This window comes from Phyllobates terribilis, unplaced genomic scaffold, assembly GCF_046119375.1.
Source record: "Phyllobates terribilis strain yellow unplaced genomic scaffold, ASM4611937v1 Scaffold_2__4_contigs__length_985480577, whole genome shotgun sequence".
Classification (NCBI taxonomy): Eukaryota; Metazoa; Chordata; class Amphibia; order Anura; family Dendrobatidae; genus Phyllobates; species Phyllobates terribilis.
Window position 1 is genome coordinate 534875047 of NW_027362762.1, and position 24639 is coordinate 534899685.

Genomic DNA, 24639 nt, shown 5'->3' on the forward strand with positions numbered 1-24639 from the left:
GCAGCTAAGTAAAGAAAAACGAGTGGCTATCATTACTTTAAGAAATGAAGGTCAGTCAGTCTGAAAAATTGGGAAAATTTTGAACGTGTCCCCAAGTGCAGTTGCAAAAACGATCAAGCGCTACAAAGAAACTGGCTCACATGAGGACTGCCCCAGGAAAGGAAGACCAAGAGTCACCTCTGCTTCTGAGGATGTTTATCAGAGTCACCAGCCTCAGAAATCGCAGGTTAACAGCAGCTCAGATTAGAGACCAGGTCAATGCCACACCGAGTTCTAGCAGCAGACACATCTCTTCAACAACTGTTAAGAGGAAATTTTGTGCAGCAGGCCTTCATGGTAAAATAGCTGCAAGGAAACCACTGCTAAGGACAGGCAACAAGCAGAAGAAACTTGTTTGGGCTAAAGAACACAAGGAATGGACATTAGACCAGTGGAAATCTGTGCTTTGGTCTGATGAGTTCAAATTTGAGATCTTTGGTTACAACCATCGTGTCTTTGTGCGACGCAGAAAAGGTGAATGGATGGACTCTACATGCCTGGTTCTCACTGTGAAGCATGGAGGAGGAGGTGTGATGGTGTGGGGGTGCTTTGCTGGTGACACTGTTGGGGATTTATTCAAATTTGAAGGCATACTGAACCAGCATGGCTACCACAGCATCTTGCAACGGCATGCTATTCCATCCGGTTTGCGTTTAGTTGGACCATCATTTATTTTTCAACAGGACAATGACCCCAAACACACCTCCAGCCTGTGTAAGGGCTATTTGACCAAGAAGGAGAGTGATGGGGTGCTACGCCAGATGACCTGGCCTCCACAGTTACCAGACCTGAACCCAATCGAGATGGTTTGGGGTGAACTGGACCGCAGAGTGAAGGCAAAAGGGCCAACAAGTGCTAAGCATCTCTGGGAACTCCTTCAAGATTGTTGGAAGACCATTTCCGGTGACTACCTCTTGAAGCTCATCAAGAGAATGCCAAGAGTGTGCAAAGCAGTCATCAAAGCAAAAGGTGGCTACTTTGAAGAACCTAGAATATAAGACATATTTTCAGTTGTTTCACACTTTTTTGTTAAGTATATAATTCCACATGTGTTAATTCACAGTTTTGATGCCTCCAGTGTGAATGTACAATTTTCATAGTCATGAAAATACAGAAAAATCTTTAAATGAGAAGGTGTGTCCAAACTTTTAGACTGTACTGTATATATTTTATAAATTTACCCCAGGTGTACCACACAGATTCTATATATTTCCATCTAGTATATGGTGTTGTATGTACATTTATTATTCATGCCTTACCTGTAGCATTATTCTTTGATATTTTTCTTATGGTCCAATAAGTATTGCTATTCATGTATTTTTTTGTGATGTTTGATCATTCTTGAGTGCGGGCACTCGTGTGTTTGTAGTGCCACTTGTAATGCAGCGCCTTACTGCATTGCTAAAATGTCCAGGGGGTGTGTTCTGGCTGACCATGTACCTCCCCTCAGGTGACTGATCACATGACTGTGACATCATCACAGGTCCTATGTGCACAGACTGATATATAAACCTTGGTAGTTTTGAAACAGGTGTGAAAGGCATGAGGCCTGATCCCTGTGTGTGGGACACCATTAGCCTGGAGAGGCTGGAAGAGAGAGGCCTGGAGACGCCTGGTGAGGCAAGAGGCTAAATCCCTGTGTTTGGGACGCAGTAGCCCTGGAAGGCACGTGGCTTGGAGACCACGGCTGGGAAGCCTTAAAGCCGTAGCTGTGGCAGAACAGAGCTGAGAGAAGCAGCTAAGACCCAGCAAAGGTAAAAATGGTTCTTTATATGGACATTGATGTTCTACCTTGCTGAAGTCTGTATTTAAAGCCAAGCGGGCATATCTGTCACTGGAAAGGCTCTAGGACATTACATGTGTAACATGCCTGTGAGCCACTGAGATGGACTGTGTTATAAGCAGTTTATAACGTGTAATAAACTGCTGGACTTTAGTTTACTGGAAAACGTGGCTTGTGTGCTTTAATTGACCCGGTGAAGTGAGTGCCCCCCCCAACATGATCAATACCGCTACCTTACACACTGTAAACCGTAACTTCAATAAAGGTGGTTTTTTTACCTTTTCCAACCATTGTCTATTTGATATTTGGACCCAAAATTCGGTGGTTCTCCTTGTTTATTGTGTTCTCATCCGAATGGTCTGCCATTTATTTTCGTCCATATAGCAAACATTTATCTTATATGGGTATTTTATATTGGCCACTGTTTTTTTTTTTTAATTCCCTTTTTCATGTTGCTATGTGTGTGTTGTATCTAAGACCAGCCCTGTATACAAGGGGTTTCTTGGGTCCCTAAGGCTGTGTTTCTCATTACAGTGGCGCCGTATACTGGGAGTTTTCTTCGTCCCTAAGCCACTGAGAAGTCAGCAAGTTGGCTGTATACTGGGAGTTTTCTTGGTCCCTCAGCCACTACATATCACCACCTGGATCCAGTCTAGTTCAAGCCCGTGCCATGGAAGTAAATCCGGCGTACTGAGTACAAAGATGGCCACTACAGAGGTAAGCCTGGCCTGCTGGGTGTTCTAAGTTGGCCACTGCAGAGGTAAACCCAGCCAGGGCAAAAACCTAGGATAAGGATGAATTCTCATCACCACACAATAAAAGAAGAAAAAATGAATCTACCTGTGGCCAAGCACTTTTGTTTCCCTGATCACAACATCACAGACATGAAATTATTGGTATTAAAAGGTAACTTCAAATCTCAGAGAGACAGAAATGTTTGGGAATATAAACTGATGGTGACCTTTGACACCTTCAGAGCAGGAATGAATGTGTTGCATGGATTTATGTCATTCTACATCAACTAAGGAATGTGGTCCTCAGAACTTTGGGGTCATCATAACCCTGGACCAGACCTCAATCACCGGACAATAAAACTTTCACAGTCCTTATCTATGAACTAATCCAATATTTACGGCCAGAACTGATTATCTTTCTCCCAACGTAATAGCTCTGCTTTACGTTACCTGTCTCATCTATTACATTATTTCTGTGTCCCATTGTGTATAAATATGTGACTTTTCAGATTTTGTGTTATACAATGCCTGATGAAGAGACCTGAGTAGTCTCAAAAGCTTGCAACTTGTTACCATCTTTTCAGTTAGCCATTAAAAGGTATCAACCACAGAGGACTCTCAAATCTTAATATTTTGATACCTTCTAGGAATTTAAAGGCTCCAGGTGTGCTAAAAAGAAAAGGAGTCTAGTGCCATCAGCCTTCCCTGTCTTTCTCTGATGTAATGCTGGTGTATGACTGTAAAGTCAGTGCTGATAGCTCAGATAATGATATTTATTAATAAGGACAAAGTTCCTAAATTAATTAAAGGGAGACAGAGAAAGACATGGGCATAAGCCCAATAAAGAGCAATTGCATGATTTTCCTACTCTTAAAGAGAAAGTGTTTCCTTCTCATCCATTAATGAGGGACTGATTTTAAAAGAACTGGAATAGACCTGAGAGGAAAATTGACTAGGGTACTAAGAGGAAATACACTTACAGATTAGACCTTGATTGCTCTTCTGCTTGGGAGTCACCTCCCGATGTTGATCTGGTGGCAGGAAAATTGGTTAAAAGTTCAATTTTTCCACCTAAAGAAACCTTACTGTTAAAGGATTCTATGGATCACAGGTCTGATAATTTGCTAATTAAAGTTTTTTCATCCACTGCAGCATCTTGTAAAGTAGCTTACTTTGCTATTCCTGTGGCCAGAGCCTTACGGATCTGACTTAGCCAGCTCTCATATAATCTAGAAGATGGGGTCTCCTGGAACAAAATTCTAAAAAGCATGCCTCTCACAGACTGCAGAAGAATTTTTTACGCCATGAGCTTCTGGATGTAAGAAAATATTTCCTCAAGGTCACTAGCATTGTCTTCTGTGGGATCCAGATCTTGTGGATCAAACAATGGTCAGGTGACATACAGTCCAGAAATCTTCCTTCATCGGTGTTTGTTTCTCAACTTTAAAGTATCCTAAAATCAAATATGATGACAAATGTGTTACTTTTCCACGTTCCCTGAGAGAACCTAGTTTTAAGTTTTGCCACAATCATTTAAAGGATCTCCTAGATTCCAGCACAATCCTCGTCCAGGAAAGCAGAAGAAGTTCAGGGTCCAAGTTCTGCTTACAAAGGAACCTTCGTTTCAAAATATCCGTATCTTTGACGCCAGCTGCAGCAAACCCCAGTAGGGGGAATGCTACGGAGTTTCAACTCTCAATGGCGTAAGACTTCCTCTGACAAGTGGGTAACTGTCAAAGATCGCAGCCAGGGGGGTTGTTTCTGAACAGCTCTTTGCTGACCCCTATCGTCCAGACAATTACACGATTGACTGACGATTAACGGAGGAGGCTGCAGGCCACTTCCACTAATAGACTGGTTATTGGGAAAATAACAGTGAGCGTATGGCATATTCATACCCCCAATTCCAATGCATGAAATATATGTATATATCTCCGTATGGTCACTACTAACTCCACGATAACTTAGTCAAAACAACTGTAATGCAGCGGCTTGCAGCATTACTGTAATGGTCCAGGGTGTGTTTTGGCCGACCATGTACCTCCCTCAGGTGACTGGTCACATGACTGTGACATCGCACAGGTCCTGTGCACACAGAAGGTCTGATCACATGACTGACATCAGCACAGGTCCAGTGTGTGCACTACAGGATATATAAACCCTGGTAGTTTTGAGACAGGGTGTGTAAGGCATGAGGCCTGTTCCCGTGTGGGACACCACTAGAGTATGAGGCCTAGTGAGGCCTATTGAAGCCTAGTGAAGCCTGAAAGGCAGAGGCTGGATCCTTAGGTGTAAGCGATCCCAGTAGCCTTGGAGGGCCAGAGGCTTGGAAGGCAAGAGTCCTGGAAGGCAGAGGCTGGATGTGAGGTGAGACCACATACCAGTAGCCTTTGAAGGAACGAGGGCTGGAGACCCCCATCTGGGAAGCCGTAAAGCCACAGTGGTGGCAGAACAAGTCTGAAGCAGCTAAAACCCGGCAAAGGTAAAACACTGCTTGATGTGGACATTTCTATAAGTGACTTTGCTGGAGACTGTAACTGGAGCCAAGTGGGCCTGTCTGCCATTTGAAAGGCTCCTGGACATTATATGTAATATGTCGGCGAGCCACTGAGTTGGACTCGGTTATAGCAGTTATGAAGTAAAATAAACTGCTGGTTTGTGAAATACTGGAAAACGTGGCTGGTGTGCTTTAACTGACCCGGTGCAGCGAGTGTCCCCCAGCATGATGACTAGCGCTGCCTTACACAACGAAGAAATATATATATAAAGGGCGGGGCCCCAATTGCTTATATAGACCAAAAAAGACCCCTAAAATATAACATTTAATCATAAAGTTAAAACAGACAAGCTCTCAAGTAATATTAAAATATTAAAGGGTGTATACCCATATACACATGTTATCAGAGGAACAGACAATCTTAGCCACAAAAATATATAAAGAGGCAGGAAATAAAGTGCAAACTGTTGAATCCCCAATATTCCCTATAGGAATCCCTGCCTTCCAGCGGAGGTTGACACCCTACTTTGAAATGGTATGGTGCCCCCTCTTGACGGCGGCTGTCCCTTATAACCCTATGACACCCCTAATACAAAGTGCTCAGATAGAAAGTCTTAATGAGATATAAAGAAAATCTTGCCCACCATCTTGTATTAAGGAAGTTTGCATAATTTTAGACACAATCCTTAATCCCCACATCCAAGGAGCAACCAGTCCCAATGACATAAAATTTAGCACAAGAAGATAGGGCAATAACCAATAATGTCATGAGTAGAGTTTATACTTAGCTAATAGCAAGCTTCATTAGACAAATCTTCAGGAATCTCATAACAGAATTCCTATCCTACATCCGACACGTTTTCCCCCATGAAAAATAGCTGGGGTTCATCAGCGAATATAGTGGTGTGCCATCAATCAATCATCAATGTAGTATTGTCCTGTGGCCACAAAATTCATGCGTGCAGCTGTTAGCTTTGAGCGCCGCTAGTTAAGCTGGCGTCTCACCTCATTTCCGGTATAGCTGCGTCACTTCCGGTTTCATCTAGAGGCGTGGAATGCATGTTGCAGTTCAAGGCTGTCTTCACAACGGAAGTTGCCGCCGGTGGAACGCAAATGTGTTCCACACATCGCTGGTGGAATACAAGTGCCGCTAATGGAACGCAAATGCATTCCATACATAGAATTATGCATGTATTATGGCCATAACCCTCTGCAATGGCTGGGAAGTGGCTAAACATGAGGCACAAAATGCATTCCACTAAATTATCAGCATGAGTGTTGGAATATGTGTTTGTTTTGATTAGATTCTATATAAGAGCTCAAAAAACATAGTTTTAAATAGGTGGACAATCTAACACCCAGATTCCAAAACAGTGTCTGAAGACAATTAGGGGCACAGGAAACAAATAAGTATATGCTGTAATCATGAATATAATAAAACCATATTTTTACCAATCATAAACATTGGAAACATTGTACACTATCCACCACCAAAAATTGAGTAAAAAATATATTAAAGCTAAAAAATTGGTGGGGGAGCTGGCAAGAGACACCCAATCCTGCAGCAGATAAAGGAGCTACCACAAACTGAGGAGGGATTACAAAATAACCAATATACGTATATCCGCTCTGGTTTGAGTGAATAAAAAGGATGGACTAAAAAGTATATTGAGTATAAAAGATATATAATTTATTTTAGATAAAAGTTAAAAAGCTGATAATAATATTAAAAAATCCTGTAGTAGAATAGTTCATAGGGGTGCTTCTCCATTCACTTTAGGTAAGGCTTTAGCCTGTGGGAATGTATAAATGGGCTGTGGATTCCTGTGAGGGAATTGGAAAAGAGAGAATTAGTAGTGAAGTGGGGATAGCTAGAGAGATTAGTCAGATACACAGTTGGGCAGGAGGTACCTGGTAACACCTGCTGCCGATCTGAATTTGCTTGATGTAGATATATATGGAAGGTGGTTGAGGTTATTATTCCAATAAGATTACTGTAGGCTGGAATGGAACATATGAGGTAAGTAAATAAACAATAATGGATGAAGTATTACATAAGGGAGGTAAGTATGATTATTAATTACCTGATGACCTTATGACCTTATTGTTCCGGAGGATCAAATGTGGCGGCTAGTGCAAGCTTTCTACTTTTAATGGAAACCTGTGTATGACAACCAGGGAGATATTAAATTAGGTATAGGCTGAACAGCGTTGTAGGCTGTATTATGGAGGTCCCTGTAATCCAGGTTTTGTCCCAAGTTTATGAGCTAATTGGTTAGTAGTTATTTACTCCCTTGTTTGGTGGAGGCAGTATCAATGGGCTCCACTGGTACTTGTACCAATGCTTACAGATGGTGCTGTACTGGGCAGCTGTACTGGATTGTTAATGCGATGTTCAGTAGTCCTGTAGATGACAGTGGGGCATCTGTAAATTAGGGTAAATGCTGAGTGAGGTGCAGAGTAGGGACACTCACCGTTATGATAACGTCCTTGGCATCTGTGTGGACAGACTTGCTTACCGGGGTTGCCAGCATCAATAGATGGTATAAGACCGGTATCCATTTTAGTATGCCAAGCTGTCACAAATTTACCCAAAATTAATTGCTGTCCGGGAGTCAAGGTAGGACGCTCACCGGTACTTCTGGGGCGGATGCGGTTGCTAACTCTGTCATGATGCTGTCGGCGTGGCTAAAAGCATGCTGCGGTATTACCTTGGTTCCGAAGATGGATGGTAAGTTGCAGTCTTCTCCGGAGATGAGGAGTTGGTGCAGTAGGCCGGCACACTGAAGCATAGAGTCCCAGCTGGCGACTAGGTGTGGCAGCCGCTTTTGAGATAAGGCGCTCAGCGCTGCAGCGCTTGAGGATCTGCGTGACGTGTGGTCTGAGTCCGTACGGAGGCCACAGAGGACCAATAAGATCAACCACTTTCCATATATGTCTACATCAAGCAAATTCAGATCGTCAGCGGGTGTTACCAGGTACCTCCTGCCAAACTGGATATTAATTATTAGCAACCATCAAAAATAGATGGCACAGAAATGTATCCAATGGTCAATATCCAAAGGCATGGTTCCAAGAAATAGCCATAATATTAATTTTTAGATGAAACTAGTGAAGCTACACTGCTCATTGAGTCCTTGGGGGCTAGTAGATTCCATCTCGTCTCACACTGAAGTATTTTTTTGGCCCAATCTCCTTGCCTAATAGTAGGTGGGACCACTTCAATTATGCAAAACGAGATGGATCCTATATCACCTCCATGTACCGAATTCACATGCTGTGCTATTGGTGTATCCCTATAATTCCTCACATCTCCAAAATGCTCACTGATGCGTACTCGAAGTTCGTGCTTAGTGCATTAGGGGTGTCATAGGGTCATAAGGGACAGCCGCCGTCGAGCAGGGTCGCCATACCGTTTCAAAGTAGGATGCCAACCTCCAACCTCCGCTGGTAGGCAGGGATTCTTATAAGGAATATTAGGGATTTGACAGTTTGCAGTTTATTTCCTGCCTCTTTATATATTTTTGTGGCTAAGATCGTCTGTTCCTGTGATAACATGCATATATGGGTATACACCCGTTAATATTTTAATATTACTTGAGAGCTTGTGTGTTTTAACTTTACTATTAAAGGTTACATGTTAGGGGTCTATTTTGGTCTACATAACTCCACGATAACCCAAGACTACTCGCTGACACCACCAGTCGTGTTTTATATAGGCTGACCGGAGGCCTGGTAGGTAGCGTATGGCTTTGGGGTGCGGGCTACAGAAGAAAAGGAACAGAGGTATTAAATTTTATATTTAATCCAAAACAAGGCAATGTTTATAAAAAAAATACAAAAGATTTTACAAAGGGGAAAAAAATGCAGAAGATACAGTTAAATAAAATAAAACTGATAAAACAAAAGAAACTTACTACACCGATCACAGAGATGATTCAACTAGCGGATCGAAGCAACCCGATTGAAAACGTCTGGTTAACAGGATCAAGCCTATACTGACATGTATATTCCTTAGCATTGAACACGGATCATAATTTGCCTTGATCTTTTATCAGCACCTGCGTTATACCCACACACAACCCTTGATGACCTCACATGGGCCTTGTTGTTCTCAGCCCTTTAGGATTTTATGAAATTCCCAACTTATGCGATAACTCCTCTCCAGATGATCACAGTAGTTCAAATTGTCGCCATTGTTATGCACACGCCCGGGCTGAGCGGCGTGTGCGTGTGATTGTAGTGATTCCACTGGACCGTGCCGGAGAGTGAATGCCTGGAGGGGCGTGACTAGGTATTCACCCGATCCGACCAGGGTCGCACGACGGCATACGACGCCAGTGCACCAAGGAGGAACCGAGCAGAGGGACCAGGTGCTACTCCAGGACAGACCCCGGACACGGCTGTTGACCCACACAGGGGAATACAGGAACAGGCTGGTAGGCTGGCACACAGACTGGTGGGTATAGGCAGGCACGACTGGTATGCAGGCAGGCGGGTATGCAGGCAGGGGGGTAAAGGCAAGCACAGCTAGAGTGCAGACAGGGAGGCACTAGCAGGTAGGAACACAGGCGGGATAGGACCCAGTACACACCGGGACACAGGAACAATACAGGCAAAGGGGTACAGGCAAGCACGGCTAGAGTGCAGACAAGGCTGAGCAGGGAGGACAGGGCTCTGTTCACACGGAACAGACAGGAAGGGAAAGGCAGAGCCAGACACCCACAGGGTACTTGCAGTGAAGTAGCGAGTGGACCACAAACTCACAAACGGGAGTACAGAGACAACTGGCAGGAGTTAGGTACGAGTTCAGACTCTGCAGAAAAAGGAAGGGAACGGACATAGAGGCAAAAACAGGTAAAGGATAGGAGAGAGTTCAGACTGGAACTGAGTGTACGGAGGAGACCGACACTGCAGCGGGATACAGGAGCGGGTCAGGGAATACTGCCCCGAGAAGGCAGGAGGAACAGGCTAGGAGCGTGTTCAGACAGGACAGACAAGAGAACACAGAAAGGACTCAGTTCAGACACGGGAACTAATACCGAAAAGCAGGAGACATACAGGACTCAGTTCAGACACGGGAGCTGATACCGCAAAGCAGGAGACATACAGGACTCAGTTCAGACACGGGAGCTGATACCGCAAAGCAGAAGACATACAGTACAGGACTCAGTTCAGACACGGGAGCTGATACCGCAAAGCAGAAGACATACAGGACTCAGTTCAGACAGGCCTGGAAATACAGCCTCCAGGAAAGGCAGACAAGGAAACAAAGAACGGGACCTGGCACCTTCAGAGTGCAAGCACACACTGAAGGAAACACTATGCTCAGGCAGGGATAGAAGGGAGCTGCTGAGCTATATACCAAGTGAAAGACAGCAATAGGCTGAGGACGCACAAGGGGTGTGACCCACAGCAGGTACAAAAGGCAGGAAGTGATCGGGCGCCGCCCTTAAGCAGCAGAAACAGACACAAACAGACAGCATGGAGGGAAGCCAGAGAGACATTCTGGACAGGAGATCAAGTGCGCCCTCTTGCACAGTGGGAGATGGACCACCATGCAAGGGCGCCGCCAGGTATGTTACAGTACCTCCCCCCTTACGCCCCCTCTTCTTCAGGCCTGCCAGAATCTTCTGCAGGGAATTCGAGGACCAGTCGTTCACTGGGTTGGTGGGGGACAGAGACTTAAGGGTAATCTCTGCTTCGAGGTACATCTTGTCAAGCTCACAGGAAGAAATAGACGGGTTATCAGGTACATAATGAGGAAAAGTCACTGTCTCTTTGTTATCTGGTGGTATCCCGGAGGATTCAGGAAACAACTGGAGGTCCTCCGCCGGGTCAGAAGAGTGCAGAGGCTCAGAGAAAACAACTGCTTCAGAGTACACTAGGTCGGACTCACTGGAGGAAGCAGGCGAGGTATCGGGTACCGAGTATAGGAAAGTCTCTGTCCATTCACCACCAGGTGGCACCCCGAAGGGTTCTGGAGACAGCTGGCGGTTCTCCGCCTGGTCAGAGGGGTGTAGAGACTCACGGGTAACCTCTGCTTCAGAGTACACTAGGTCGGACTCACTGGACGAAGCAAGCGAGGTATCAGATCCAGGATATAGGAAAGTCTCTGTCCATTCACCACCAGGTGGCACCCCGAAGGATTCTGAACACAACTGGAGGTCCTCCGCCTGGTCGGAGGGGTGTAGAGACTCAGGAGTAACCTCTGCTTCGGAGTACACTAGGTTGGACTCACTGGACGAAGCGAGCGAGGTATCAGGTACAGAGTATAGGAAAGTCTCTGTCCATTCACCACCAGGTGGCACCCCGAAGGATTCTGAACACAACTGGAGGTCCTCCGCCTGGTCGGAGGGGTGTAGAGACTCAGGAGTAACCTCTGCTTCGGAGTACACTAGGTTGGACTCACTGGACGAAGCGAGCGAGGTATCAGGTACAGAGTATAGGAGAGTCTCTGTCCTTTCGCTACCAGGTAGCACCCCGAAGGGTTCAGGAGACAACTGGAGATCCTCCGCCTGGTCGGAGGGGTGTAGAGACTCGGAGGTAACTACCACTTTGGGGTACCCATTGTCAGGCTCACAGGACGAAGCGGACAAGGTATTGAGTACCGGGTGTAGAGAAGTCTCTCTCCATTTGTCATCGAGTGGTATCCCGGAGGGTTCAGGAGGCAACAGGGGATCCTCCGCCAGGTAGTAGAGGTGCACAGACTCAGAGGTAACCACAGCTTTGGAGCATCCTTGGACATGCACACCGGTTAAAGAGAAAGAAGCATCTGATGCCGGGTGCAGGAAGTTCTCCTGTGTGGAGTCTGGATGGGCAGAAGTCTCTTCGGCCAGGAGAACTGGTGCACTACCCACGCACATTACCCATTGGGGTTTCTCCGGGATACAGGGAGATGAAGCTTTAGTAGGGACTTCAAGGTTGGGGTCAGGAGGCCTCAGGGAGGACAGACCCTGGCGTGACGGCTTGCCTCTAAGTCTAGCACGTCTGGACTGCCTCTTGAGGTTGAGAGAAGTATTCCGGAAAGCGTAGTCACCCTGTGAGGATTCTGGGTGGGCAGTAGTCTCATTGGGCTGGAGGACTATTGCGCTACCCACACACATTACCCGTCGGGGCTGCTCCGGGATATTGGGAAGTGAAGCTTCAGCAGGGGCTTCAGAGTTAGGGTCCTCGAAGACCATACGAAAGGCCACCAGGAAGGCCTGCAGGTCAAGGATGACAGGATCCCATGCTTCCCATAGGGGGGTGACCCATTTCAAGGCATCACCCGCTAGGTAGTCAATCATAAAGGCCACTTTAGCCCAATCGGAAGGAAAATAGAGAGGGTAGGCCTTAAAGTGTAGCATGCATTGCTCCACAAATGCACGACACTGTCTTGGATCCCCATAGTAACGTGGCGGATCCGCAGGAACGAGAGCTGATAGATCCATCTGGACGGGTGCGTAATTCGCCTGGAACTCAGCTAAAGGGGGAAAAAAAAAATTTATTTATTTATTTTAATGCATGTATTCGCTGGAAAAACTTCTCAAAGAGCGAAGGCCGTGGGGCTCAACGGGAACCATGGCCTGAGCATGCTGTTATGCACACGCCCGGGCTGAGCGGCGTGTGCGTGTGATTGTAGTGATTCCACTGGACCGTGCCGGAGAGTGAATGCCTGGAGGGGCGTGACTAGGTATTCACCCGATCCGACCAGGGTCGCACGACGGCATACGACGCCAGTGCACCAAGGAGGAACCGAGCAGAGGGACCAGGTGCTACTCCAGGACAGACCCCGGACACGGCTGTTGACCCACACAGGGGAATACAGGAACAGGCTGGTAGGCTGGCACACAGACTGGTGGGTATAGGCAGGCACGACTGGTATGCAGGCAGGCGGGTATGCAGGCAGGGGGGTAAAGGCAAGCACAGCTAGAGTGCAGACAGGGAGGCACTAGCAGGTAGGAACACAGGCGGGATAGGACCCAGTACACACCGGGACACAGGAACAATACAGGCAAAGGGGTACAGGCAAGCACGGCTAGAGTGCAGACAAGGCTGAGCAGGGAGGACAGGGCTCTGTTCACACGGAACAGACAGGAAGGGAAAGGCAGAGCCAGACACCCACAGGGTACTTGCAGTGAAGTAGCGAGTGGACCACAAACTCACAAACGGGAGTACAGAGACAACTGGCAGGAGTTAGGTACGAGTTCAGACTCTGCAGAAAAAGGAAGGGAACGGACATAGAGGCAAAAACAGGTAAAGGATAGGAGAGAGTTCAGACTGGAACTGAGTGTACGGAGGAGACCGACACTGCAGCGGGATACAGGAGCGGGTCAGGGAATACTGCCCCGAGAAGGCAGGAGGAACAGGCTAGGAGCGTGTTCAGACAGGACAGACAAGAGAACACAGAAAGGACTCAGTTCAGACACGGGAACTAATACCGAAAAGCAGGAGACATACAGGACTCAGTTCAGACACGGGAGCTGATACCGCAAAGCAGGAGACATACAGGACTCAGTTCAGACACGGGAGCTGATACCGCAAAGCAGAAGACATACAGGACTCAGTTCAGACACGGGAGCTGATACCGCAAAGCAGAAGACATACAGGACTCAGTTCAGACAGGCCTGGAAATACAGCCTCCAGGAAAGGCAGACAAGGAAACAAAGAACGGGACCTGGCACCTTCAGAGTGCAAGCACACACTGAAGGAAACACTATGCTCAGGCAGGGATAGAAGGGAGCTGCTGAGCTATATACCAAGTGAAAGACAGCAATAGGCTGAGGACGCACAAGGGGTGTGACCCACAGCAGGTACAAAAGGCAGGAAGTGATCGGGCGCCGCCCTTAAGCAGCAGAAACAGACACAAACAGACAGCATGGAGGGAAGCCAGAGAGACATTCTGGACAGGAGATCAAGTGCGCCCTCTTGCACAGTGGGAGATGGACCACCATGCAAGGACGCCGCCAGGTATGTTACAGCCATATTTTATATTGGGATTTTACCGTTACCCAGAGACCAAACATGGCATGGCTGCTGTCAGCGATTTGCCTATTATTGATTTCTGGCTTATAGGAAGGAGTTACAGTTAGGAAAAATATGCATCTGCTTCCCCTATTAGCCCTGAAGCCATAAAGGTATGTCTCGTCACAATCAGACTTATACAAACTTCGATATTCAATATTTTCTATCGGAGACATCAACATAGCCAAAGATGTGTTTATGAAAGGAATGTGCATCCTGGATGGACAATAGCTATCTCTAACAGGTGTTAGATAATTGCTTCATTCCTTTCAAAACTTAAGCGGCTTTTCCTGCCTTTTCTATACATCTCAGTCTTCCATACAAAAGACAATTTCTTTCTTCTTTATGCCCATTTTATCAGTCTGATTCTAAGAGATTCAAACTGTCAATTCTTGATTTCCTTACTGAAATCTGTGTGAGAGGTGAGGAGGGAGGATACATGTCCCTTCACTAGTGTGGTTCCAGAGATTTTAATATTTTCTATGACAGTAACCTATACCATCATTCACAGCTATATCATAGAATTGATCTCCACTTCAAAAGACCGTTTTGTTTATCAATAGTCTAAAAGATTCAGTAGCTTTCCATTTAATCCAGGGATTTTCAGGTGAAAGTGCTCTGGAAGAAGCAAAGAGGAGAAGGGGTATACTCATCTATTTTTTATCTAATTCCCAAGCCAGGAGGGGAATGGCACTGACTTAGGCATAAGACCATACCTACCTAAATCAAATTCTTGTAATGCAAGGTTCAAGATGGATTCTATCCATTCAGTAATACATTTAATTCAACAAGGAGATTTTTCTAGCAACAATATCCCATTATTAAAGTCTCTCAGAAAATTCCTTTGCATAGCGTTACTCCTCCAGAATCACATAGTTCATCTGCTGTTCACCTTCTTTCTGTATGGGATATCATCAGCTTCTCGTTTTTTTTTTATGAAAGTGATGGTAGTTCTAGTGGTGGCCTTGAAAATGAAGGGACTTATTGTCTGTCCATACCTGGACGACTAGTTAGTGAAGGCAAGGTCCAAGAAAATTTTTGTGCGTCATGTACAAATACCCTTGAAATTTCTCTACAGCCATAGGCTCTTGGGCAATCACAAAAATTCATCTGGTTCCACTAGAATAAATGATCTAGTTTTTTTTACCTGGATTTGTTACAAATGACAAATACAAATGTCAATTTGCCTAGAGATGACAATACTGGAACTTCTTACATCTTCAATAGAAAAAGTACTCTAGGCTAGAGCACACACCAAGATCCTTTAGGACAATATATTGAGTTTTTTTGATCAGAGATTTTACTCCACTGGGTGCCCCTATGTCAGTAACATCATCCTTCAGGCAAGACCTGCAATAGTAGTTGAACCACTCTCAATTGGCTCAGGGTATAAGTCTGAAAGTAGCTTATCAAACAGTCCTCACTACAGATATGTCAGGCCCAGGCGGTGGTGAGCATGCAGAAGTCATGTGGGTTCAGAAGCGATGGTCCAATCAGGACTCAATTCTTTCCCCCAAAATGAGGGAACTCAGAGCCATGAAGTTAGCCCTACTCCATTTCCAACCTCCCCTACATGGTCATCAGCCTTTCTCTCAATTGAGGAAAATTCTTCATCTATGTATCCCCCCCAGTTCCACTATTTCCTCGGGTATTAAGATAAAAAACGACCAAGCAGAAGCTATTGCTCACATTGATTCTATCGAATGGAAGATACTGGAAACTTCCTTGCCTCAAGTATCTCCTTTGTCACCAAGTAATCTACCACCTCAACTCAGAGTATTTACATCTCACAGGGTTGAAGACTGAGTGTCAAGTTCTAATAAATAAAGGTTTCTCCAAGGAAGTGATAGAAACACTCTTAAGCTCTAGAAGATCTTCTACTCTCAAAGTCTATTCTGGCATAGCTTTAAGGAGTGGTGCTCCTCAAATAAGCGTGATTGAGTTGATGTCACTACAGTTCTTCAATTTCTGGAGGAAAGGCATCAAAAGGTCTTAATCCCGCCAATACGCTTAAAGTACACTTGATGGAATAATAATAATTTCCACAATTGGATGTGTTTAAATAAAATGTTCCTGTGCTGAGATAATCTTATAAATGTGCCCCTGCTGTGTACTGTGTAATCGCTGTGTCTGACTGTGCAGGAACATGGCCTGATCGTACCACATCTCCTGGGCATGGGGGGGGGGGGGAGGAGTAAAAGAGTACACAGATATTACAGCACGGGATCACAGCTGATTCTTACTTTGAAGTAAAATATTGTTTAAAAACAGGCAGGGAAATGTTTTACCTCACAGAAAGAATCCGCTGTGATCCCTGGTGTAATGTCTGGATCGTCTTTTGCTTCCTCCCCTGCCCAGGAGATGTGGTATGATCAGACCATGTTCCTGTACGATCAGACGCAGCCATTACACAGTACATAGCAGGGGCACATTTATAAGATTATCTCAGCACAGGAACATTTTATTTAAACACATCCAATTGTGGAACTTAATTTTAATCAATAGATCTTGGAATAATAATAAAGGGATTTTCCCACTAACAAAAGTTAATGTGAATTCAGAAGGAAGGTTCTCTAACAAATCCCTAATTTCTAGATTCCTTAGAGCAATAAAATTGAGGCATTTGTTTCGTTTTATCAACTGGAAGCGGTTATTCTTAAGCCTTTTATCATATAAATCCCTATTTCTAGTAAATATCACATCTGCAGAAGAATTGCAGAACTACAGGCTCTTTTCTGCAAACAACCATATCGGAGATTCTTCCCCGACTATATAGTTCTATGTACAATGCCAGGTTTTCTTCCAAAGGCACCTTCAAATCCGAATCTAGAGAGCTCCCTCCAGCTCTTCCTTCAGATTTAGGTCCTGTAAATCACTTATACCTCCTGGACATTAAGACATGGCTCCTGGAGTATCTTAATAGAACAAGTACCTTTAGAAACTCAGAAGCTCTTTTTCTTCAATATCAAGGTCCTAATAAGGAGGAAAAAAAAACAAAAAAAACAGCAATGCCTGTTTGGCCATGTGGCTGAAGGAAATTAGGGATTGTTACCTTCTACAAGGTCTGGACCTTCTGTTAGATCTCCATGCTTACTCTACCTGTTCCACAGCTACTTCTGGGGCAGAGAAATGTTCCTTTACATCAAATATGCAGGGCAGCTACTTGGTCATCGGTGTCCACCTTTGTGAAATACTACCGGCTCAGTGTCTTCGCTTCTGGGATTTAGCCTTTGGCAAAGAGTGTTAATGGGGGCATCTAACCATTAATCCCACCCATTTTTTCTTCGTACCGCTTTCGAAGTCCCTTTCATGTGATACCCGAGTATGATGGAAGTGGAAAATTTACCTGAAATTTTCATTTCCTTGAGTCCTCAGCACAACATCCCTTCCATGTTTTTATTTACTGCTTCACACCATACGCCTCACCCTCACTTTGCTAGTATATTTGTAAGGGGTAGAATTGGGTAATTGGCTTAATTCTAATGAACTGCTAATAATATGTCTCTTCTATCTGGGCAGAAGTGTCATTTACCCTTTCGTGTGCTGCCTGAGGACTCAAGGAAATGAAAATTTCAGGTAAATTTTCGATATCTGGAAACCTTTGCAAGCGTGTCACAATTGCACTACGTCAATTTGCAATAGACACAGCAATCACACTTGTTGCTTTGTAACCCTAGCATTAAAGGGAATGTATTGCATATATATTTTTTAAATAGGTTGTCTACTACTTGGACAACTACTTCTTAAATGAAGCAGGGCCCCTTTAAAAATTTAAAAAAAAAACAGCTTAAACTATCCTCTTAGAACAGTATAGTTCCTGAGACGTCATTACAGTCTGCTCGCTTGACGTTGTTGTGCAAGTGACTCGCCCCCTGGGCCGTGGGGCACGCGGAACCGGGCAATAGGGAGACGCTGGGAGTAGTAGTGGCGGCCCGGTCCAGCGGCTCAGGGTGGTCAGACCAATGGTAGTCTGCTACTGTACTTTAGATAATGTTCGACTACGCCACCCGTGGATTGCGGTTATTAGGAACCGCCACTGCATGCAGACTGCTGGGGCTGATGATGTATGCAGCTGGGATGGTGTGACTCCCCACGGGAAGAGTGCGGCCCCAGGGCAGTGTAGTGGATGGTGGGAGTGATGGTGGTGAGAGTCCCAGTACCGGTAGGGCCGGAGGAGCGAAAAAGCACACAGACAACGTACTGCAGTCCAGGGTCTTTACTCACGGTTAATATCCAAGTCACTTCTGCAGGGAATGACTGCCCGAGCCGTGCTGCGTCCACCAGGTGAGGGGCTCGGTCAACTCCCAGGCAGTTCAGGAGCATGGCACAGGACCCCCTTTAATCCTTTCTCTGGCCTGCCTCACCAGTGACCCACTTTTGTCCCGCTGCCGCGGACTTGTGCGGGTAAACGTGGGCCCCGTCCTCCGCTGTCCTATATGGTGCCTTCCTAGCAGGTTAGATGAGGTGTCGCACCAATAAATGATCACGACGACCGGTCTTTGGCTGAGGGTAGTTTCTCCTCCACCAACTTGGGATCCGGTACCCTTAATCTGCCTGACCCTTCACCCTGGATTCTCGTGGGTTCTTAGGGTCCCTTCCACCTTCTTGTTCCTGAGCCCTTCTGTTTCTCTCTCTCTTCTCCTTCTTTCCTGTTCTGTCTTCTCCTCCTTCCTTGGCCTCTTCTCTAGGCCCACTTCTCCTTCTCCTCTCAGGCTCCGGCCTCTTCTCTAGGCCTGCCTCTGGAGCAGCACTCAGCCTGAGCTGCTGCTCCCTGTCAGCTCTCCTCTCCTCACAGACTGAACACTGTTCTAAGATGGTGCCCACCTTTTATACCTCCCTCTGACCATGAGCCCAGGTGACCAGCAACCAATGGGCTCCTTCCTACGCTCAGGAACCAACCCCTATCTGCCCCTACAGCACTGGGTGTTCCACCCCCCTCCCCACTCCAGACAGGGACATAGTCGGTCGTGCCTGCACTTCTGTCTAGTGGGAGCACCATTGAGCTGTCCCTCGGAAATGGGGTGTGTGTGCTGTATGCAGCTAACTGAGCCCTGGTCCATACTCCATCCTTACCTGGGAGTGGAATATCACACCTCTGGCAGAGGTGCAATACCCCTGTAGCGGCCGAACCCTCGGGGCGCTACATTCCCCCCTGGTAAATCACAGCACGTCCTCGGGCTGGAAAAGAGCAAAAACAGTTGATTACAGGACATGCAAAACTTTTTAAAACTTTTCACATCAGAAAACAGGCAACATGGTTCAATTCCCTTTATGGGAAATGCTTTTCTTTTCTTGTCACACTATTATAAAACGCTTACTAATACTTCTGGAACTCTTTTGACATATAAACACTATTAGAAAACATTCACATTACTATCTAGCAGCATATAAAAGCTTTTCATATAAAATATTTGCAGGAAAACATTTTTACAACACATTCTTGGATCCTGGCGGCGGTGCTACTTGCGACCAGGTGTTCTTTCTTCTTCTAAGTGCAACAGTCCAGCAAATTTGCCTTGAGGTAGACGTTGCAGTCTTTTTTATAAAACCAGTAGGGGGCGCTTTAAGAAGCGCAACTATATACAAAGGGGTGGCCGCTCTCAGTCCTCGGCCAGTTTTGGGAAGGGAAATGGCTGCTCACAGTCCTCAGCCTGGTAGGGGATGTAGGGGATAACTTTCACACAGTCGTATATCAGTCCCAACGGGGACCACACTCAATTTGAAACAGTCCCACACAGTTCCTTTGTACCCTGACGGGTAACTATTTACATTGGCGCTTCTTCTTACTCTCTATCGTCGTTCTCCATATGCGCCTTGCTCCTCCTCGTCATCTTCAGGCCCATCCGGGTCCTCTTGGTACTCATCGTCCGAGTAATGCTGTTCCTCCTCCTCTACTACTCTGTGGACGTGGAGGGCATACCATCCCTTCACGCCTTGGTGTCGGGTGTAAGACACCACATCCCCTGGAAACAGATCTCACCCTCGATGACCCTCCGGCAGATGGCTCTCCACATCTCTCCTTGTCACGAACACATCGCTGATGGTCTCAGGGTCTCGGATGAAACCGCAGCCATGTTCCATGTGAAATTTCACGACAGTCCCGGTGACTCGGGGACCGCGGGCAGCTCGGGGATCTCGTCGGGCCTTCATCTTCTGCTCCGCACTTTGGGCCTGCAGCTTCTCCTGTTTCATGCGCCGCTCCCTCTCGAACACCTCCAGCTGTTGGCGGCAGTACTCCCGTCGACGGGCGGCGTACGGGGGCGCTAGGCCTTGCGACCGGGCCTGCGATTGTGGTCTGCTGATCACGCCCGGGGTCAGAGGTCACGGCGTGGGGCGGGGCTCGCTGGTGGTGTCGATGGCCTGGGAACCGGTTGGTAGCGGTGGAGGCACGGTGTCGATGACGGGTTCAGGTACGTTGGGCTCCGCAACAGGGTGCAGGGGCAGGTCGGCGGCCCCAGGGTTCGGGGTAGGGGCGTCTCCGTTACCTGCCTCTGCTGTCGCGGCCTCCTCCATGGCATCGTCCTCGGCCTCCGCTCTGCTTTCACTGCCCTCGGTGGCTGGTGTGCCGCTGGATGTCGAAGGCGCCTCCTGCTGCAGGATCACGGCCCGCCGGGCCATTTCTTCTTTCCACCCGGCAATCACGTCCCGCTGCGCCCGGACCATCCTCCGGTCCAGCTCCTCCAGCGCAGCCCGCACATACTCGGGGTCTTCCTTGGGGAGGTGTGCTAGCAGCTCCGTGAAGCTGCATGGGGATTCGGCCTGCAGCAGGCCACGCGCCAGGGCGCTGGAGCTGGTTCCTGTCTCTATCTTTGGGTGTGGCCTGACCAGACTGATCCAGACCACCCCCTGCCCCGCAGTTTTCTTCTCTTTCCGCCCCCAGGGGGGGTGGTCCTGGGGCGTTCTGCTGACAACCACTCTCAGGGGCAGCCCCCCCACGTTGACGGACATTTCTACCGCCGTGCTCATGGTTGTTGGGGGCGAGCTTCCTCTTTGGCGCCATTCTGGGACCCGGCCCACGATGGGAGGCGGCCTCCTGTGGTCTTTTGGCGCGCACATTATGGCGCTCGTTCTTCTGGGGCGGGCGCCATCTTTAGTACAATGAAACAGTCTCTTTTCAGGCGCGCAGTACCCATTGTTAGCGGGCACGAAATCCTGCCGACTACGCCAAAGCTGACTCGCCCCCTGGGCCGTGGGGCACGCGGAACCGGGCAATAGGGAGACGCTGGGAGTAGTAGTGGCGGCCCGGTCCCGCGGCTCAGGGTGGTCAGACCAATGGTAGTCTGCTACTGTACTTTAGATAATGTCCGACTACGCCACCCGTGGATTGCGGTTATTAGGAACCGCCGCTGCATGCAGACCGCTGGGGCTGATGATGTATGCAGCTGGGATGGTGTGACTCCCCACGGGAAGAGTGCGGCCCCAGGGCAGTGTAGTGGATGGTGGGAGTGATGGTGGTGAGAGTCCCAGTACCGGTAGTGCCGGAGGAGCGAAAAAGCACACAGACAACGTACTGCAGTCCAGGGTCTTTACTCATGGTTAATATCCAAGTCACTTCTGCAGGGAATGACTGCCCGAGCCGTGCTGCGTCCACCAGGTGAGGGGCTCGGTCAACTCCCAGGCAGTTCAGGAGCATGGCACAGGACCTCCTTTAATCCTTTCTCTGGCCTGCCTCACCAGTGACCCACTTTTGTCCAGCTGCCGCGGACTTGTGCAGGTAAACGTGGGCCCCGTCCTCCGCTGTCCTATATGGTGCCTTCCTAGCAGGTTTGATGAGGTGTCGCACCAATAAATGATCACGACGACCGGTCTTTGGCTGAGGGTAGTTTCTCCTCCACCAACTTGGGATCCAGTACCCTTAATCTGCCTGACCCTTCACCCTGGATTCTCGTGGGTTCTTAGGGTCCCTTCCACCTTCTTGTTCCTGAGCCCTTCTGTTTCTCTCTCTCTTCTCCTTCTTTCCTGTTCTGTCTTCTCCTCCTTCCTCGGCCTCTTCTCTAGGCCCACTTCTCCTTCTCCTCTCAGGCTCCGGCCTCTTCTCTAGGCCTGCCTCTGGAGCAGCACTCAGCCTGAGCTGCTGCTGCCTGTCAGCTCTCCTCTCCTCACAGACTGAACACTGTTCTAAGATGGTGCCCACCTTTTATACCTCCCTCTGACCATGAGCCCAGGTGACCAGCAACCAATGGGCTCCTTCCTACGCTCAGGAACCAACCCCTATCTGCCCCTACAGCACTGGGTGTTCCACCCCCCTCCCCACTCCAGACAGGGACATAGTCGGTCGTGCCTGCACTTCTGTCTAGTGGGAGCACCGTTGAGCTGTCCCTCGGAAATGGGGTGTGTGTGCTGTATGCAGCTAACTGAGCCCTGGTCCATACTCCATCCTTACCTGGGAGTGGAATATCACACCTCTGGCAGAGGTGCAATACCCCTGTAGCGGCCGAACCCTCGGGGCGCTACACAAGTACGGCAGCCGATCTGCAGGTCATCTTGTCCCGCAAATATCAAGCTCTCACATGATTGTCAGCAAAAAAATAAAGTTCTCAGAATATGGCAATGCAAAAATAAATTGTTAAAAAAAATTTCAGTGTGCAAAAGTATCAAAACATAAAAAAAAATATATAAATCTGGTACCTTTCTAATCAACTGACCGAAAGAGTAAAGCATTTATATTGCATAGTGAATGGCATTCAAAATATAAAAAATAAACAATTCTGGAACTGTTAATTTGTTTATTCTGCCTCCCAAAAATTAGAAAAAGACTAGGATCACATTTTCCCTGTGCTCTACACTGAGCACTTACCTTGGGGTTTTCATTGAAATCCCCCGACAACGTGATTAAGACCACAAGCACTGTAATGATGCAGATGGAGTCACTTAGACTCTATATGGCCTTTTTAGGTGTTGCATCTTTTTAGGGTTGCACAAAAGTGTAGCTGACCTCAGTTTTGTGCACCTCTAAAATAAAACGAACATCGGACCAGAAGCCATACTGAGTCCAAAGTGACTCCATTAGAATGCAACGGGTTCCGGCTTCTGGTATGCATCGCCTTAGTGCTTTCTGTCCTCACCACTTCATATGTGACATGGATTTTTAAATTTAATAAAGCTGGATAGGATTTTTACCAGAAGCTGGAATCCATTGCTTTCTATTTCGAGTTTCCACGTTTGTCAGAGTGTTGCTTCCGGCACACTGGATTGCACATGTTACGATGAGCTGGCCTTTCTCCTTGATTTTTGCTCATCTACAGTGAACAGTTCTGTCTGAATCACGTGTTTTGCAGACTTGGACGGAAACACTTACGTGAGTGCTCAGTGTAGAGTGCAAAATTAATGTGAACCTTTGTCTTAAAAGCAATCCAAAATGTTTAGTACCCTAAATGGGAAAAAGCTTCCCACAAAAAACATGCCTCCTCTCAAGTCTGTCACTGAAAAAGTTGAGGGTTTCCATACCATTGGTAGCACAAGGGCTCTAGAACAGCAACATGGCTCTGCTCACCCCCAAAAACAAGCCAGTGCAATATGTGCTCCCAAATCCAAATGCCGTGCTGGTCAGAATGTGTTGGGAGCTAGGTGGACATATTTGCACTATTCACTCTGCCATACCAACTATGTGCTTATTATGAAAAACACCCATGAAGTCAAAAGTCACTACACCCGTAATGGAATTCCCAGAGCAGTATTTTCCAAAACAGGGTTATGTTTAAGGGGGTGGGTGGGTGTTCTGGTTCTCTGCAAATGGCGCTGGAAAACGATTTCAGGAAAATCTGCACTACAACATCAAAGTTCTCCTTCCCTCCAGAATACTAGTTTGTGGCCAAACAGTACTGTACAGACACATACAGTTCAAACCAGAAGTTTACATACACTATAAAAAAAAGACGTGTGTAAGTGTGTGACAGGGGCTGTCATATGCCTCTCCCTCTCTAAACAGTGTTTGTACCAAGTGTATGGTTTTATTGTATTTTGGTGACTATATTAATATATAAATCTGCATTGTTTTATAGGCATTAATGTACACAGTTAATGTAATGTATTGTGATTATTGTATAGTGCTATTTGTGTATGGTATATAGGGAAAGCCTAGGGTTTAGTGATAGAAACATTGGGGCTGATAAGCAGTGGTGGCATATTAGTATATAGAAGATAAGGCATAGTTTAGAGCATAGGAAGTTTAGTGTATGTTATTAGTGGGTGAATACAGCAGTTCATTGGTGAAGGGAGAAGTTTGCCCAGCAACCAGCGGAGACGGTTGCTGATTGGTCCAGTTAAAAAAAGGGGGAGGCGTTTGGGCCTGAGGGGAGCAACGGTTATTCCTGTCGGGAATCTGTTCAGTCAGAGATGTACTTGTTGTTGGTAATGTTTAAAGGGGTATTCCCATCTCCAAGATCCTATCCCAATATGTAGTAGGTGTAATAATAGTAATATTAGCAAATATCTCCAATTAGAAATGTAGCATAGCCCTTCTGATTCACTATGTCTCTTTTCTCATGTGCAGGCATCGCAGGACCTTAGGTATCCATGGTTACGTCCACTTGACGCGCCCCCTGGGCGTGGGGTACTCAGCAGCCGGGCCTCTGGTTACC

At 46.9% G+C, this 24639-nt stretch overlaps 1 long non-coding RNA gene across 1 annotated transcript; it reads right to left on the bottom strand.

Annotated features, from left to right (window-relative positions):
• Window positions 1-6985: 6985 nt before the first annotated feature.
• Window positions 6986-7899, bottom strand: LOC141252866 (uncharacterized). Its single transcript, XR_012314137.1, has 3 exons — window positions 7765-7899; window positions 7138-7214; window positions 6986-7054 (listed from the first exon to the last, which is right to left on the bottom strand). It is a non-coding gene; the product is annotated as an uncharacterized lncRNA (long non-coding RNA).
• Window positions 7900-24639: the final 16740 nt, after the last annotated feature.